This window comes from Struthio camelus, chromosome 7 (assembly GCF_040807025.1).
Source record: "Struthio camelus isolate bStrCam1 chromosome 7, bStrCam1.hap1, whole genome shotgun sequence".
NCBI lineage: Eukaryota > Metazoa > Chordata > Aves > Struthioniformes > Struthionidae > Struthio > Struthio camelus.
Genome location: NC_090948.1, coordinates 41,882,870 through 41,901,302, shown reverse-complemented (window position 1 = coordinate 41,901,302; position 18,433 = coordinate 41,882,870). Strand labels below are relative to the sequence as shown.

The 18,433-nt window shown below is 42.9% G+C and overlaps 1 protein-coding gene across 2 annotated transcripts in view; it reads right to left on the bottom strand.

Moving 5' to 3' along the window:
• Positions 1 to 18,433, bottom strand: part of PCDH15 (protocadherin related 15) — a 1,072,490-nt gene that overhangs the window by 371,388 nt on the left and 682,669 nt on the right. The window lies entirely within an intron of this gene.

The following is an 18,433-nucleotide window of genomic DNA, read 5'->3' as shown; positions in this document are numbered from 1 at the left end:
TTTTGAAAAATCATTCATTCTTTTATTTACCTTTATTTCAGGCATTCATTACAACTCTCGTTTGCCAAAGCATGCACAGACTTACAACACAAGTTATGTGAGATTGCGCAGAAACCTAATCAAGTTTATTAAAAGTGAAATGATGAGTAAGAAGAGGCACGATGCCCCCCAAGAGCAGCAGCCCTTTTGAGAGCTCACCTGCCTAGCGAGTCCAGCGAGACCCGCCTGGCTTTGTGCTTACGGCTAAACAGCAGTGTCTTTGACCGCACGGTAAGGCCAAGAGTTGTAACTCTTAGCTGAGCGAATTGTGACAGATTTGTAAGTATAGACGGGGCGCTGTGAAAGGGATAAACTGCAAAGGTAAGTTTGGGACCTTGCTGGTCAGGCCTGGGTGCTGCCTGAAGGGGATTAGCCTGCAAACGGCGGGGGCTGGTTGTCTTCCAAAAGGCTTTTATGGCCCGAGTAAAATAACTTAAGAGGTTCTGGGCCCCTTTCCTACTGGGCTGTCAGCCCTATTACAAACCCGTGCCAGCTTTGCAAACTGAAAGTATTTTTTCTCAGGGTACAAGGAGAGACTAAATAAGAACTCACAACAAAACAGATTTATATGGAGAAGTAACCTCTGTGAAATATTAATATAGCGCTTCAGCTATTTGAAAACCTCTGCTGACAGTAGAATTTTTTCATCGGCTCTTTAAAAGAAAGCACAGAATTGCATTGCAAAACAGTCAAATCCTATCAGCTCTCACATATACACCCCGCTAAAAGAAGTATTGTCCAAGAAAACCTAAAATCTTAATTTCTTTCCCCAAAAACTCAGAAAACTTAATAAATGAGAGGCGTCAGGATAAGCACTTTCTTTGTCCTATGAGGCCAAGATTACTATTGATACCTATACACCGAAAGCTTTTCAAAGTTATTTAGAACGTATATATAAATAAAAAGAGCAGTAAGAATTGAAAACTATATTATGTAATAAATTACACGGTAATTACTTTTTCCCTAGTGAAGGTATATACACTTATTTTCTTCTACCATCTATTAATTAGCTTTCCCTTTCCCACTGACATACCCATAGTATAAACCAGAAACATACGCTCCTGTTAACGGTGTTCAGTATCTGCATGTTCTCAAGACGCTAAGAACAGCTTCGCTTAAATCACAGTACAAGACCTTCAAAAGGCAGGATTTTGCTTTCTCCAACATCAAAAGAAGTCCTACAGGCTGAAAGGAATATTGAAGAGAAACGGCCACAGAGCAAGGGAAGGAATTCTTGCTTCAGCATGAGCGTCTGTATTAAATATTTCATGCGCTACAACAACGCTATTGCTCTTCATTTCAAATTTTCTTAGAACATTATCAAAAGTTCCTAAGTCACCTTATGGTCCACAATACTTAAGTGCTTTTCATAAGCAAGTTATTTTGGAAGTGTGAAAATCTAACAAAAGTAACAGTGGTTGACTTGGGAGGTGCTCGTTAACTTCTTTACCTTCTAGAGGGCCACGTATTTCATCAAGGAAGATATTCAAAACAAGCCCAGGGTCATCATTTTTAGAGAATTTTCCTGTCATCAACTGGTCAGCATGCCAACATCTTCTTGAAACGTGTTCAGACAGTTATACGGCAGTATGGAGAAGATAAAAATAAGCTGTTGCCAAACTCCAAAGTAGATCCTGTTTGCACTCAGGGATAAGCTCTCTGGGAAATAAATTCTGCTTTGGAAAAAGACAAAAAAAAAAAAAGGAACTAAGGTCCCATCCATTTTAGCCCTACGCTTCTTCGTTCCGTACTGACCGTCACCCATCACCTATCATTTCATACGAGATGTACTTGTCTTAGGAAAGCAAGTTTAATTCACAACTGTCGACAGGAAGACAGATCTTCCACCAGTACAGCACTGCTTTACGGTTTTGCTTCTATTCACGCTTAAGAGTGGATATAATGAATGCCCTTAACTTAAAAAGCTAAACTGAAGAACTTGTTAGAAGGCATGTTTTTATAAAGTTACTTTCCTTCTTCTAACTATCCTAAATATTTTATACGACCTGAAGTTCATCAGAAAACATGGGGTGACTTCTCCCAGAACACCATTTCTAGGCTTCAGAAGAAGGTGACTGGGAACAGTCAGCATCAATTCACCGAAGGTAAATCATGCTTGACCAAGCTGATAGCCTTCTGTGATAAAATGACTGGATTTGCGGACGAGGGGAGAGAGCAATGTCATTTACCGCGACTTTAGCAAGGCTCTCAGCACTGTCCCCCCACAACGTTCTTGTGTCCAAACTAGGATGTTTTGGTCTGGATTCGTAGACAACTAGATGGACAGAAAACTGGTCTGATGCCTGGGCTCAGAGGATAAGGGTTAATTGGCTGTACTCTACGTGGATGCCCACAGCAAGCGGAGTACCTCAGGGACTATTCTGGGATCCATCTGGTTTATCAGACCTGCAGGAGATGACAGAGGGCTCGATCATAAAGTTTTCAGATGACACCACAATGGCAGAGACCAGTCAAAAAGCTGAATGGCAGGGCTGCCATTCAGGCAGAGGAGTAGCTTGACAGCCTGGAAGAACGGGCTGACAGAGGCCCTATGAAATGCAGCAAGGAGCAATGCCCACTCCTGCCCTGGGAAGGAAGAGCCCCTTGCAGCGATATAAGCTCGGGCCGGCCTGCCTGGGGAGCAGCTCTGCAAAGAAGGCCCTGGGGGTCTCCACAGGCAGGGAGCTGAACAGGAGCCAGTGGTGTGCTCTGGCAGCAACCAGGGACGGCAGCGTCCTGGGCTGTATGAACAGGCACAGCCAGGAGACAGAGGGATGGGGCTATCCCCCTCTGCTCAGCGCTCATCAGACCACATCTAGGTAGTGGGTCCAGTTTTTCCAGCATAGGAGGAACATGGACAAACTGGAGTCAGTTCAGTGGAGGCCACCAGGACAGTCGCGGCTGGAGCGTTCGCCCTGCGAGGAGAGGCTGAGAGAGGCGGGCTTGTTCAGTCTGAAGAGGAGACGGCTGTGGGGGGACCTAACAGCGGCCCCCCCAATACCTATGAGAAGGTCATCGAGAAGGCAGGCTCTTCACAGCGGTGCGTGGTGGGAAGAGGGAGAGACGGCAAGCGTAAGTGGAAGCAAGGGAGGTGCAGACTGCGTATAAAGAATAACTTTTTCCCCATGAGGACAGGCAGGGAGTGGAGCAGGACACCCAGAGAGGTTGTGCAGTCTCTGTCCTTGGAGGTTGTCAGGACCCAACCAGATCCAGACCTGAGCAACCTGGTCTGACCCCAGAGCTGGCCCTGCTTGGAGCAAGAGGTTGGAGTAGAGGCCTCCTGAGGTCCCCACCAACCTACATTTTCTGTCATTCCTAACTTTAACTTATATACTCGTATTACGTAAGCAAGCAGTAATGTTTGTCATTACTGAACTGAGTAGTTACCAGGTACAATTTGGTAAATAGTTGCTACCACCTAGAAAAGGAAAGAAGCGTTGGATCAAGTCCTAAAGTCACAAACATGCACCTCCAGTTAAAAGCAAGACCGTAACCATACAAAGCAGTTTAAAATACTCATGAGTTCAAGTTCTTCAGTAGTTAAGTTGAGGCAAGTAAACTACTTGCAGCTTTCCACGGTGTGGATATGTTATGTTTCACAAGACAGCACCTTAGGGAGGCTGCTGCAATTGCACTAGACAAAACACAATCAGTTCATCTGTGACCTGATGCAAACATCTTTACTGTCTTCCTGAAATGAAGAAAGTGTGCTGCTCCAGAAGGCAAAAATTGCAGACAGCAGCTCAGTAACTATGACTAAACTGACTTTCGGGAGGTGGGAAAAAGTAAAAATTGCTCCTGGCTTAGTTCTTGCATTCTCAACTTAGTTGGCTTGAGCTTGAAGTAAAAGATTCAGCTGAGTTATAAATCCTTGCAAACAGGAGTTTATAATAAAATGCTGACAGACTCTTCAACTACAGTAATATTAATAGGCCTATTATAATGGGCCACCGAGCATTCCAAAAAAAAAAAAATCCTTCTTTGTGACCAACTCCACGCAAAGAGATCTTAAGCACCAGGCAGTAAAAACTAAACAAAATTTGCACAGAGCCGTGTCACAAAGACACACATCTTAACTGACTCTGCTTTTTTTTTGGTTGTTGTTTTTGTTGCCAACCAGCAAGGTGTAAAGAAACATGATTACAGTGCACTCTGGAAGGAAATGGGAACACTGGCATGTATTCTGCAGAGACCTGCAATCTGCCCATCTGTTCACAGGGAAGGATTAAATCAAATCCCATTGAGCTTTCATATTCACAAATCCAGGAGGAGCAGTAATTGGTTTATTAAAGTTTGTTAGAGTCATAATTTTATCACAAATTCCTCTCAAGGCAAGTTCGTTCACAGCATTAATTTTTCTCCCCTTTCCACAGCTCATTTGCTGTGTAGTTCTATCAATACTATGTGAACGAAAATCACAGGAAATGGCTCTTCTGTACTCCAGTGCTTTATTAAAAATTATCCGTTTCTCAGGAAAACCATAAACCTAAATGTATCTATGTTTATACAGCGCCTTTCAGAAAAATGGATCTAAGACTCTTCATAGAGTACCAAATTAAGAACCTGCAGCACTAACTAGATGCAAACAATCTGATATATTCCATATGCAGCTGTGAAGTCTGCCATAAACATTTACATTCGTGCCGGCTCATCTGTGCTAGGATTAACTGAGTGAGAAAAGCTGGCCAAGGACACCTATTTAAAGAACCAGCCGGTTTAAGCACATGGAACCGGCACAGTAACTTCTCATCTAAAATACAGCACAGCTAAGGACTATATAACCTGCAGTTCTTACCGCAAAGGAAACATTTTGAGCACAATCCCACCGTGACACGTCAAGGAAATTGCGTTTGAGGTACGAGGAGCCCTTTTGGTACAGGTCCTCAGAATACCTTCGCAAAATTATCAGGGAAAGGACTCTGCTGAAACAGGTGAGAGTTTTGCACAGGCTGGGATTTGGCCAGCGTACACGTGCTTATAGCCCGGTGTAGATGAGACAATCTCTCAGCAGATGCGATGCTTGCTCAGGCAGAGCAGAAGGACAAGTCCCCAGTGCAACACATCAGAATGTGGCCAAGCTGGCAGGCCTGAATCGCAATGAGATTTCAGGGAAACAGGTGGCGTTTTCAATGCCTAAATAAAAATCACGGACTTGAAATCCTACTCCTCCACCTAACTACTTTGGGCTGCCGAAAGGCCATAGGGGCTCCTTTGCTTTGACCTTAAAGTTTCCTAGATATTTAGAGTTCCACTTTTGTGCAGACTCCTAACTGTCTTAGTCCTGCCACAATTGAGAAAGTTGACATTTTCCACCTTAAGCCAAAAGAAATCCAGAGAATAAGGGCCCAAACGTACAGGCTTTCCCGTACATTGCCTCCCTCATCCCTAACTGGATTGAGCCCTTCACAAGGGGCTGTGGTTTGCTTTGAAAACTCAGACAAAGAAAGGATGGAAGAGCTATCATTCTCCCAAGTCCTTGAGGCCCAGAAGAAAACAAGAATATACAACTTCTGGTTTGCAGAAAAACGCTCTTAGCACCCTGGTGCTAACATTAACCATTCTGGCAGAGATGCTCCTCCCCTCTGCTGCTGAACCCCTGCCAGCAGGGCAGGTTTTCCCGGGCTACAAAGGCAGATTAAGAGCTAACAGCCCTGAAGCCTAGGGATCAGGCTGTTTAAGGTAAAACGCAGAGAAAGTCCTGGGGCAGAATCCACTTCTGCTGGCACGTGTTAAAGACAAAACGGGAGCTGCTCTTAATCCTTGGAAGAAAGAGGGGACAGCCCTATGTGCTAAGTGCCAGTCCAGGGTAGGGGTCTGAAAGTCCCCTGTCAACAACTCTGACAGAGGGGAGGCAGATGCCAGCCCACCTGGGACTGCTGGGCTGAAGCACCTGATGCCACACTTGCGCCACCCAGTCTAACGTAGGCCCCTGTGCTGGCAGCGAGCGAGCAGGGTGGCTTGCCGAGGCTGAGAGTTGCATAAAATCAGTGCCATACAGTGCAGCCATGCATTTTCAGCACCAGCTTTCTGCACAAAATTCTTCTACGTAGGAACCGTCCTGGTACTTCCTCATGCATGTCATAACCAGCCTCACTACTCACGCAGGATTTGGATTAGGCTCTGGGGACTAAGGAGCAAAAAGGAGAAGTGAGGGTACCCAACTCTGTGCTCAAGACCCTTTCCAGGTCTACTTAGAAGGAGCAGGCACGTTGTTAAAATTCTTTTAATAATTGAAAGGGGCAGAAAAATGCAGTTACTATAGCCAAAACACGTATTACATATGTATACCTATATATATTTACACACATATGCACGTACATATATAATATTGCCTAGTAAATGCGTACATTTTACTTGAAGGCGTAAGAATTTAACAGCTCTCGTTGGTCAGTCCTCTCCAAGCTTGGCAACGTGGATTTTGAGGAATTTAAGCCTACCAAAATTCTGAACGTCAAGAAACGTCCAAGCACTTAAAGCACATGAAGGAGCAAAATTACTGAAATCATAGTCAAAAAATAAGTAAGAATTATGATTCTCCCTCTTTTTTCTGTTTCTGAATTCAAAGGCTGTGAAAGGTATTTGTCTGAAGAGATCTCCTGGTAACACAACAGGGACAATCCACCGTGACATCCAGCTGCTGCGCCCTTGTCTGAGAGGAAACATTTCCGCAGCTAAGAACGTAGTTTAGTGCAGATGCCTATGCCCTTCTGTTACCTTCTCAACAAGGAGGCCCCAAAAAAACCCAAAAACCAGAAAAAAACAAAAGGACTTTTCGCTATCTAACCTGGATTAATGTTCCCACAGGAAACAATGGCAACCTCAGTCCAGGCATTGACACTTCTAGGTGAATCCTCCTACGAATGCCACTTCAAACAGGAAGAGCTGTAATGCGGTAGTCCTATACACCTTATACATGCAAGTTAACTGAGCAGTGCAAGTCAACTGCATGCTGGTTCCTTGTCACTCATCAAGGCTAATTCCCACAGATTAGAGAAGGAAATCCTTTTAATTCTCCTGGGTCCTAAACTCTGCTGCTAGAGAAAAGTATTTTGCCTCCTCCCAAATAACCTTTTATAGTGAATGGGCTACTCTGCTTTTCTATCTACAACACCAAAAGCATCAGAAGCGAGAAACTAAAGTAACCAGGCTCACACTGCAAATAGTTCCCAGGCACGTTGGCCTTGACGGCCTGGCTGACCACATGGGTAGTGGTTATCAGCAACAAGCCAACACATTCCAGGCCCCCCGCTCTGTTTTGCTGCTGTCGTTACGCAACTGCCAACACTGAAACTCCTACTCTTCTCCCTAAAAAAATGGCCAGAGAAAGAAAATCTGGGTTTTTTTTTTATTCTTCACCACCACACGAGGATCTCCCTAAATTCTGCAGAGCATGTGTGCTCCTACCCCGCAATTCCTTGAGGTCTCTAGACGTAGGTTTGCTCCCAAGGTCTACCGCTACCACTGACAGCGGTGTCCATTTGGAGACTTGAGGAGAAGCTTGAGCTCTCCTTTTCTCTCTTTACACCCCTTCCCCACTCCTTTAACTACTCCAGTGTTTTCCCTCTGCTCCCAACCTCTCCCTCAAACGATAAGGACATATTACATTATCCCCGAGAGCTTCCAAAAGAAAGACGTCACGAGAAAAGTGCTGCATTGCCCATCTCAAGCACACATACCCAAACGGCAAACAACTCACCAGACACGCATCTGTGAGGCGGCGGGGGAAGAGAAGAATCTGTTTCTTTTCTTCTCGGTCCTGGCTTAAGGGTAAATTTCAATGCACTTTCATCAACCTTTCAAGCAGCACAGGGCGTAGCACGGCGCCATGGCTGCTCTTTGGGCTACACCTTTGGATCCCAGGGATTTGTTAGTTCTCTTCTCTGAGTAAGCATGAATATTTAGGAAAGGGACTGGAGATATAACTGGGAGTTCACAGCTCTACCATTATTTATATTAGACTCCTGAGAATAAGATATAACCACGGAAGAGGAGACTTTGCCACGAGTTCAACGCAACAGCAGCATTGCCATTTTTTACCGCGCTGAGGCCTCCGCACTAAGTAAGCGGAGAGCAAATTACCCTTCTAGTGTCCATAAGCTTATTGCGCCCATGGCGGAAGCGGATTGACTTGAGCCAAGCTTAGTAAAAAGGATACAGGCGTTCTGGCTCAGCCACGCTGCCCACAGCGGAGCACGGAACGCTCTATTTTCAATTTTTCTTATCCTTTTCTGATGTTGTCAGCACTGTTTGCTCCTTAAAATGTTCTGCATAGCTGGTATTTATTTTCTGCTGAAAATTTTTGATTGTTTGGACATGTTTCATGCAGGAGAAAAAATAAAGAACTACATATAAAATATTTTTCTTCACTTTTCTTATCCAGTCGAGAAAGGAAGATCGTAACCACTTAGTGCTTTCGTTTCACCTCGTGGAATCATTTCTATGTTAATGAGTTATTACGTGACAGACTCTGGGCAAAAGTCAAGGCACTCTCAGACGAGGGGACGTTGTGCAGTATTGTGAAAGTTAATGGAAATGTCTTTAAAGTAGATTGAAAAGAAAAAAGGTTAGATGAAGAATACCTTGAAGTATTCCCCAGATTCATTTTTGTGTTGATTCAGGTCTTACAGGAATTAAGGTAAAAGATTTCAGATAGCACTAGGAAGCAGTCTGGGAAATGCCTGCCTTTCCTCTTTTTTTTTTTTTTTTAAAAAAAAAAAAAAAAAGAAGAGACAGAGACAATTATCACACCAGTACAAAAACTTTTGTGGACGCCTTCCCACCCTGCCCTTCCACTCACTTCCACGCGTTGCTCTCCTGCCCGTTCCTACTTTCTGTTGCTAATATTTCCGAGCTAGACAAAGGAGTCCTAGACACTGGGCACAGAAGCAAGCACTGTTAGTGTTAGACTGGAACAAAAAACCATTAGGAACAGCCCTTTCTACAGCTGAGATGAAGTCATCTCCAGGTATTTGCTGAGCCTAGCAAAGGCTTTCAGTTTCTTCCTTATGCCTTATTGATTTTCTGACTTAAACCCCCATAACTACAACCATTACAATATTACCATGTTGTCCCAACAGAGAATAACAGGAGTTTAGAAACATCCCTATTAGGTCCTCTTAGATGAGATAGTAACAATGCTCTACCACTCGCGCTAGTTTCCATCTTCCATTTGCCCATTTTCTGACTTTCTCTCGTATCAGCAGATGTACGAAACGACTTCTACAAACTTACCTGCAGAACCACTGTGCCGTCCGTCCCCCTCAAATTTCTCCTTCACAGTCTTCCTCTAATTGCCACAGGCAACTCATTAGATGGATAGCACACTTTTCTAAAGTATTTTTTTACTCACAGTTCATCTTGAATATATAATTCTCAACATGCTCTTGACAATGCCTTTCCTCTCTCCCTTTAAATATTAGTTGTGCTCACATAATTTGTCTCAATCAAAATAGATCCCTTAAGCTTAATCCTTTTTCATTCCTTGTTTCCCTTCTTTCTGACTCTTTGGCAGCTTTCCCTTCTTGTTAACTTTTATTTTCCATTCTCTTTATATCCGCACCAATCCTTCAACCTGTTCTACGTTTCATCAATTCACCTCTATTCCTCCTTTCTTGCCATTCCCCAACCTTCCAGCTTCTGATTGTATTTCCCATCTCTACCAGCCAGTCCCTACCCCTCGCTCTTTTTGTCCTTCTGTCCTTTTAAGTAGCTTTCTTGGAATCTCTTCCTCCTCTGTTGCGATCTTTCTCCCTTAAGTACCCAGGTTATCCACATTTCTCTCTCCTCCCGTCCTCCTCTCCGTGTCTGCCTTTTGTCTGCCCCTGTTTCCCTTCTCTTGAGTCTTTCCCCTCACTGACTTCTTTGAGGGCTCCTGGGAGCCTACTTCCAGCTGCTGAGGTCTCATCGGGCACATCCTGAATTCTTGGTGCAATCCGCTTCTACTTTGCTGGGGTGTCTCTCCTTATCTCTCCACCAGCGCTCTGCTTTCCAAATAGCATCATGTAGTAATTACCTTTTCCAGAATTCACAGAATTTCCAAATACGGCTGTCAGCCAGCTGCTAGCTCTACCATATTCTTTTTTCTACTTGGAGTTAATATGTACCATCTGCCAGAACGTGCTGTCAGGACATGTTTTGTTCTTGGTGCATTTCGACCTCCTGCAATTCACGTGCACTGCCCAGAAGTACCTTCTGAGGTTAAACTCACCACAGGTGTGCTTGCATCCTCATCTTGAGCCATCCGCACATTCGACTGAGCAAGGTCAGCGAACCCTGTATCTCTTTTGTCAACACAGATTCAGGCTGTTTTGAGACGCTGAAGAAATACATGCGGACAGCACATCCCAAAGTGCCATGCCTACTGGGTAAGAGCCTTAGACAGACTCTTGAATGAATGCTGCGCTTCATTCAACATCTAGTGATTCCGCGGGAGGGATCCTGATTTAGGGATGTAAATGCTCACAGTCTAGCTTGATACTACCTTTCTGTCAAAAAACGGACTTCAGGGCAGTGGTCTATACGCCAAAGAAGTCATTACAAGACAGCTGCTCTGCAAGTTTCAGAAACAGTTCAGTAGGAAACCCAGAGGGACTGCTGAACTGATTTCTCTCCCGTCCATGAAGTTCGTAACTAGCAACACGGTAATCACATCGTAACGCTTATGAAGACAAACTTCAACCACACGTGGAAAAAATATTCCAATCAAACATAAACAAAAAAGAGCAAACAAAAGAAAAACAAAAAAACACAGCCCTAAAGAATCCCAGGTGTATCCCTCAGGGTTTGGTGGTGTCCAGACTTTTCACTGCCTGAGACTCGAACAGTGCAAAGAAAGGAAGTGCTCGGATGCTAGGTTCATCCATGCAGCTGACTCATAGAAACCCCTTGTCCCATCTCCTTTCTCTCCAACTAAAAAATTAACGGGGAGGGTAAGGATCAAGCCAGAAACAGGGTAAGGCCTGAAGAGAATGTGATTCAAGGCTGAAAACAATGCTCCCGGGCTGCAGAAGCCAGGAATTTTATTCGTTACGGCACGTGCATAGGAAAACAAGGATGTTGGGAAGGCTTATGCTGCCCAGAACCTCCCACTCAGGCAATCTGAGTACATGCCCCAAATAAAACTAGGGAAAATCTTGGAATTCAGTTAGCCCAGCGCACTACGGCAGTCATTTTAATCCCCTATTGTGCTGCTACGTGCAGTTCTCAACTGCGAGAGAGGAATTTACCCAAAGAAGGCGCTTTCTAGACTTGGTTATATCTATAAGGTCTATGATATCAGTAGGTCAACGTCAAACACAAAGTAAAACAAGCTCAGCTGCAAAAGAAAACAGACAAACCTGCAGTTTTCCTCCTGTACTGCTCATCTATTGCATGTTGTGTCTAATATCAAGAATAATGACAAATCATATCTAATAAACTCCAAATGTGAAACACTTGAATTAGTCTGCATCGTTGATAACGGTAACGGAATCGCAGATTATTACCAATTTTCATGCAACGAGACAGCAGCTAATTAATGAAGAAAAACTGAAACTGTTTGCATTCTATCAAAATATAATTACCTAGAACCAAATACTCTGACTATTGTTACACATCCAGAAGGAAAAATGACTTTTTGGATGAAAAGTCAACATCTTAACCCCCACTTCATACCTCTTGCCCCTTCAGCTAAAAAAAAGGGTCACATCTTTGATTCATAGAGCTATATTTACTTGTCTAACAGAACCACTTGTATCCAAGCCAATTTTCTCACGTGAGATCATTCTGCAACCTATACCAAATCGGCATCTTCAAAAGAAAATAGCACTTCATTTTGGTTCATGTCAATCGTATATAAAACATTTACGGCGAGTATGACTAAACATTTTCTAACAGTACTGTGATTTTAAAATGATAATTAAGAGCTTGCTGAGTATAGCCCAATACAAACACAGTCTCATAATTTGTACGGGTAAGTATGGACATAGGTCTATTCAGAATCATTTCTAAATACTCACGCGCTTTTTGTTAGGGAGAGGAAAGAAATACTGTCATTTCTTTAAAAGCAATGAAAGAACCTCTCAACTGTAGGAGATACACAAACATCATCTTCGCTAAGAAGCGACACGTTAGAATCCAGCTGTTTTGGCACAGCATCTTTCATTTGTACTAGGAATATAAATTAATAAACTACTGGGGTAATTCAGAAAAAAAACAACCACCTCTCCACCCAAACTCACTTTTAGGTTAAGATAAGTAATGAAAACTTTCAACCAAAGGTGAATTAGCAGATTCACAAGCACTGAAGTACTACGTTGCACTGAAAGTCCCATATAATTCTGACTACAGCAGAACCGGCGTTATTTCAGCCGCTCTTTAGCGTTCTCATAGGTAATCAAATGCCTTTTTTTCTACTAAGTGCCATGTTCCCATTCTAGAATATGGCATGGCATTGACAGGGTTTTTTTCTGCTGTTCCCTTCCCCTTTATAAACTTTGTAATACCGGCACCCAAGAGTGCCTATTTTAAATTTTCTTCTTTCACACAAGAGTAGCAACATTTGCGATCATTACAGGTAGCTACCTTTTATTCGGCACAGAAGAAGAAAAGAGGAAGTGTTTTCTTTCCCTTGCAAGAGTAATCAGCCTTGCCAGGTGAAGACATTCTGCCTTACCAAAGACGCAACCAAAAACTTTGGCTGTTTTGCCTGCATGACTTACAATACCTATTCCAAGTTAACTTGCTCATAGCGCTGTTGTTCATTACTTGCAACCTATCAAATTTTCTTCCACAGTGCTGTTTTATGGACCACAGTGTTTCATAAATCAGAGACAGTGAAGAATGAAAGCTGAGTGCTTCCCCCCCACCCCCGCCCACGAATAACAGGTTCTCTTTCGGAGGATTCAAAACTTCCTTCTTCACAAAATAAAATAACGGTGATCGAAATAGACAGAAACAGCATCCAATGTTTCCGCGTATGTACCAAAGTAAAATGAGTTCAAAAACAGGACACAAAAAGCTTTCCTCGCCTGAAAGAGAGCAAGGCACTTATCCTGTTAGCCCTTTCCTTGTCAATGGGTATTCATCGAGCCCCAATCCAGACTCTCACGCTGACTCCGAAGTTCGTGAAGGACCAGCTCCGAAGTTTGCGGAAATGGATTCTCCCTTCTTTTGCCGGAACGCTCGCACGAGATAGGGAAAGCGGTACTTTTTTGGAAAGGTCCTAACATGCACTAGAAATTTATATATGAAACACGATGTACCAAAAATTTGGTGCTATCTCCATTCCTTACCCACATCCCTTCCAAAAGGAAAAAAACAAACCAATAAGAAAACCCAACAAAGCAAAGTAACTAAGAAATCCTTCTCTGCACTTGAAAAGAAACGTGGTATCCCAGTGCGGGGATCCTGAAACAATCCTTTTCATGACAGCTACCTTCCATCTACAGCTTTGGGGTTGGTCCAAAAATAACACTTAAAAGTTAAATAAGGCACTGCGTAAAAATAGTAGCAGTAATAATAATGAGGACAGAGCTCTTTTTAAACCATGAACAAATTTTGACCTTACTCTGACTAGAATTAAGTTGCGAAGAACGTGAGAACATTTTGCAATACTTGTGTTGATGGTTTACTTCCTTTATTCAACTTACAGTACCCTATTTTTAAGTGGAAAGAAGGGGTCACTGTCTTGTCTCGGTTTGAGAGCCTGGGTACGGTCATATTTAATCATATGACCCAGAATAGGTTAAAGAAACCTGGGGGCAGGTGCTTTTCAGGAGACAACGACAGCAGCATCCACTGGATAACAATGACATTCTCCATACTGGGCCTAAATATAAAACGTGAAAGAAAAACGCTCAAGAGTAGCACAAGGAAGGCCGTCAGCGTGGATGGGAAGTTTCCTCTCCAATAACCCTCCCAAGATCTTCCGGAAGGACCCGAGCATCTCCGTGGCTGGGGAAGGCGTTGCTAAGATAGCACTGACGAGGGAACTGAGCTTCACCTCCTGATGGCCACATTAAACGCTCACTCTTTGGCGAAAAGCTAGATGGCCTAGTGAAAAATTAACGCTCGTTGCTGAAAATTTCCCATAAAGAACTGGGTCTTCATTTCAGAGCTCATTTAGCTTCATCTCTAACGAGTCCATGAGACAAGCAAGCATGCATCAGCTTTTAGAGCCACCTCCAGCAACAAGGGAACCTGGGGCCACAGCGCAGGGAGAAGCTGGGTCCAGTATAGGCTGCGTGGCGCTTACTCAGGAAAGCTTAAAAAGGTTTGATCATGAGAAAAATCTCGTCTACTATCCTAGAGACTTCTAACTCTGAAATATTAATAGGAATGCACGGTCTTCTGATTTATAATTGTTGCTCCTCTCTTGAAAACTTGGGGGTTTGAAGGCCTTGCAAAGAGTCACACAAGATAAATAGGAGACAAACAGCGTAGATATTTATGTCGTCTATTTACTCACAAAAGTAATAAATTCCGTTTGCCTTGGGTAGAAGAGCCAAGAAAAAGCACATCGACACTTCTGTGCGAAAAACCACCTGATTAAGGGGCCTCTTCAACGCATTTCTACAGCTAAAAACCAACTCTGCCACTAACCCCACCGCTTTTAGGGCATCACCCTCAGTACAAGTGCTGCCTCTCAGGCCTGAATTGCCCGGCTCTTTCGATACCCAGCATCGCCAAAAAGCGGACACGATGGCTTGGAGACCTAAGTGCCAGATGCCACTGTACGGCCAATTACAATCAACTGACAGCTCTGAAGGAGATACTTCTACAATCACGCCATGTGTTTCTTTAGCCACTTAGCACAAAGACTGTATTAGCACAGAGACAGGTTTTATTAAATCTAAACATCATTTTGGAAGATTTTGGAGGTATTTAAGACCACTGAAGAGTTCTTTATACTAAGAAATTATCGGCACTCTAGAATCTCTTTTGTCGAAAAATACCATCCTCCATAGCACACCTCAACCACCAAAACCCTTTGCATGGACCTTCTGCACCAGCTCATTTGCTAATGTCTCCTGTTAACTGATCTGAGCCTGGCCTCAATCTTCTTTTAATGAAAGAGAAGGAAGAGGGTACTTTAACAGCTATTATTAGTTCTTAGTACCATTCCACAGAATAAAAACACCACCAAAAAAAGAAAGAGACTTCAATCCTCCCTGCTTTCTTATAGCTCCCATGAGACGTTTTTCAGGAAAAATCAGCTTATGAGAAAATTCACAAATTCCTAACAACACCTGCAAAACTATGCGGTATATGGTGATTTCTTCAGTTGAGTATCTGCATTTTGGATGAGCCTTAGATCAATATAAAAATAAAAAAGAAGTTCGATTAAACTTTACTGTTTCAAAATTTTGATCTCTATAACTTTACATGGAGCTCTGGGGCTACTACTTTTTTTTAAAACACCACTGCAGGTTTTTTTGCAACAGCTTAAAGATCAATACGCAACATGAGCACCACTTTTTCTGTCCACGCTTCCCTTAACAAAACCGTGAGGCCATCCTGAGGATTCCCTCATCCCCAATCACCAAGGATTCAATTCATGTTAACCCACTACTGGCTAAAATGCTGCCTTTCCTTCAAGAAAGAGAATGCCACAGCGATTAACTTCTGCGGGATAGATCAGATGTAAATCCTGGCCGCAGATACACTGCTGCAATCGGGACGGTATTGGTTTTGGAGCGCTGGCTGGATTTAATGCGGTTTATCAAAAGACAAGAAAAGAACGACTGGGAGTCGAGAGCAGAGCAAGGGCCAGGAGCGCAGTGGTTTACTAGTCCCGCAGCAGAGAAGGTGGCTTAAGGCCAGCAGAAGAAAGGCTCAGAATAAAAGCATTCCTTGTCCCATTTCTAAAAAAGGTGCAAGATCTAAACTTCATGAGGAAGTTACAAACTGCTTCCATCTCTGAAAATGAACACTGATTTTCTTTATGCCTTTTTTTTTTTCCGGTAAGTGTGCAAGAATTGCAATTCTCTTAGAAATAATTGTGAAGGTAAATTTTTTAGCTCAAATATTTGCTAGGAGATGTGCTAAAATATTTGATCCCTGTGAAAAACAGTGACATATGTGATTGCCTCCTTAACCGGATAGCTTTATAATTAACTATTATACCGTAAGTGATATACACATAAATGGATTATGCACTTAAAAGTTCAAATTGTGTCAGTTAGATAAGCTAGTTCCATGTACTTCAAGTGAAGCACAGATTGCGATTTCATTCTCGTATTTATAAGGCAGCCTGAATAATTTAGACATCCAGCACGATTCACAGCTAAATTCACAAAGAATTTTGAAATATGTAGGAATGTATGTTAAGATCTGAAGACAGAGACACAAAAAATAAAAATCTGCAGTGTTTTTGCACATCGTTCATTTAATTTTACTTTTCCCCACTTCATTTGAAGTGAGTTACAAACCTCCCCCCTTCTTTTACATTTGTCTGAATTCGGAACGTGATCGGTTATGTCTTACTGTTGTCCTGAGCCTCAAGCCAGGGAGAAATGTCTCATAGTTTTCAAAATTTGCTACGTCCTGTTTCATCTGATTCACTAACAGCTACTAAGGGGAAGGACGGTTACCATTTTCCATGGAATACTTTCCAAATTAAAAAAAAAAAGTGTACCAGAAATAAATATCAAAACCTTACCGCAGCCAAGTCATCTAACCTTCTCTCGTGTCCATGTCCAAAGTCTCAGAGGCAGCAATACCCCCAGTCAAAGACGTACGTACTGGCATTTTTGCCTCCTATTTGTCTTCTAAATTCCCCTCCTGCTACGGCGCTGTATACACATTCACAGGTGTTTCTCAATAATACAATCTAAAAGCCGAAGGTTTTTGTTATTGATGAAAAATTACAACTATGTTATAAATAAGAAACCTATTTCTCACTTTTTACAACAGTTACAGTTATTGTTGCCATAGCACTTTCAATAATATTAATTTAGAATTTTCAGTAGTACATTTGCTTACCTGTAATCAGTCACAGTAGCCCAACATGCATAGCATGCAACTTTATTGCACTGTCTTAGATATTTAATACCATCCGTGTTGGTTGGTACACAGGGTATGTTTGCAGCTGAAGTTGCTTTAAAAATAATTCAAAATGCAAGAACTTGGAAAAATACAAGTTAAAATCCAAAATGCGTTCAGTTTACACTTTCTTCTTTATGTCAGATAAACCACATTTTTAAAGCCAATCTCCATCTACCCAAAGCTGCAAACAACTTCTCCCTCTGATATCCGGGAGAAACAATCAACTTTGCTGTGTGGCCAGAGAGTTAAAAAATTTGGTTCAGTCTGAGGAGGAAACGCTTGCAGAATTCCTGCAATATTGCAAAATACCACGTCCGCAGCCTTGCTATTTAAAGGCAAGAAACTTTTACTTGACTTTCTCAACGAATTGCAGCGCTTCTAAGTTATCTCCCTCTAGCATAACATCCAATTGGTCTCATCTTAAGAAAAAGCAAACCTTAAAATTCACCTAGAAAGCAGTAGGCAACTGCAGAAGACGACGGGGAGCTGGTGCTCAGCTCCCAACGTGAAACACACTTTCACAGTAAATAAATGATTAAATAAAGATAAAAAAGACCAACTGACCTCTGCAGAGCACAGCTGAACTCCCAGACAGACGAGCGTCCAACAGCAAACCCCCTTAGTGGACGGGACCGCGAGGTCTCTGGCCCACGGCCCAGCCCAGCCCAGGGGCCCCATCTGCACCAGGTCACCCAGGGCTTCCTCGAGCAATCCTGCAAACTTCCTAGGACAGTGATCCCACAGTCTCGCTGGGCACCCCGATCCAACGCCTCACTGTCCTCTTGGGGCGGTTTTTTCCCCCCTTTAGATCTAGCAGGAACCTTCCTGTCTCAGTCTGATTCCTAGCGGATGCTCTTGCAAAGTCATACACTGACAGCTGCCGTCAGTTGCTAACCCAAAGCATACATTCCTTAATTTAATAGTCAGATTTTTATTAAGTCTCGTCATTTTGTATGTTTTATCTCAAAAGTTGCATCCACATCTAGTGGTCTCAAAACACAGGACAAAGTTCAACACTGTGCTTCTGAGACGGGAACATACACTATCCCTGCTTTCACACGGGGGAAGTGAAACTCACTGTAATGAAACGGGCTGCAGAAAACTGCCTTTGGAAACTACCGGGGAAGCTCAGAACAGACATCAGAACTTTGAGACGTCTGTGTATTAGCCAGGTAGGTTGCTGTACCCTACACTATTGAAATCAGAAGCTAATGTTAACTTCCAAACGCTACGAGAACTACGCTCTTTGTACACCAAGTTGCTTCGGGAACCATTTATCCAAACACCTCGCGCTACCTCACAGTGAAAAAGTTTAGAGCATTTCTTAAAGGCATTATAGTATGCACATTTATAAAATGTATTTACAGAT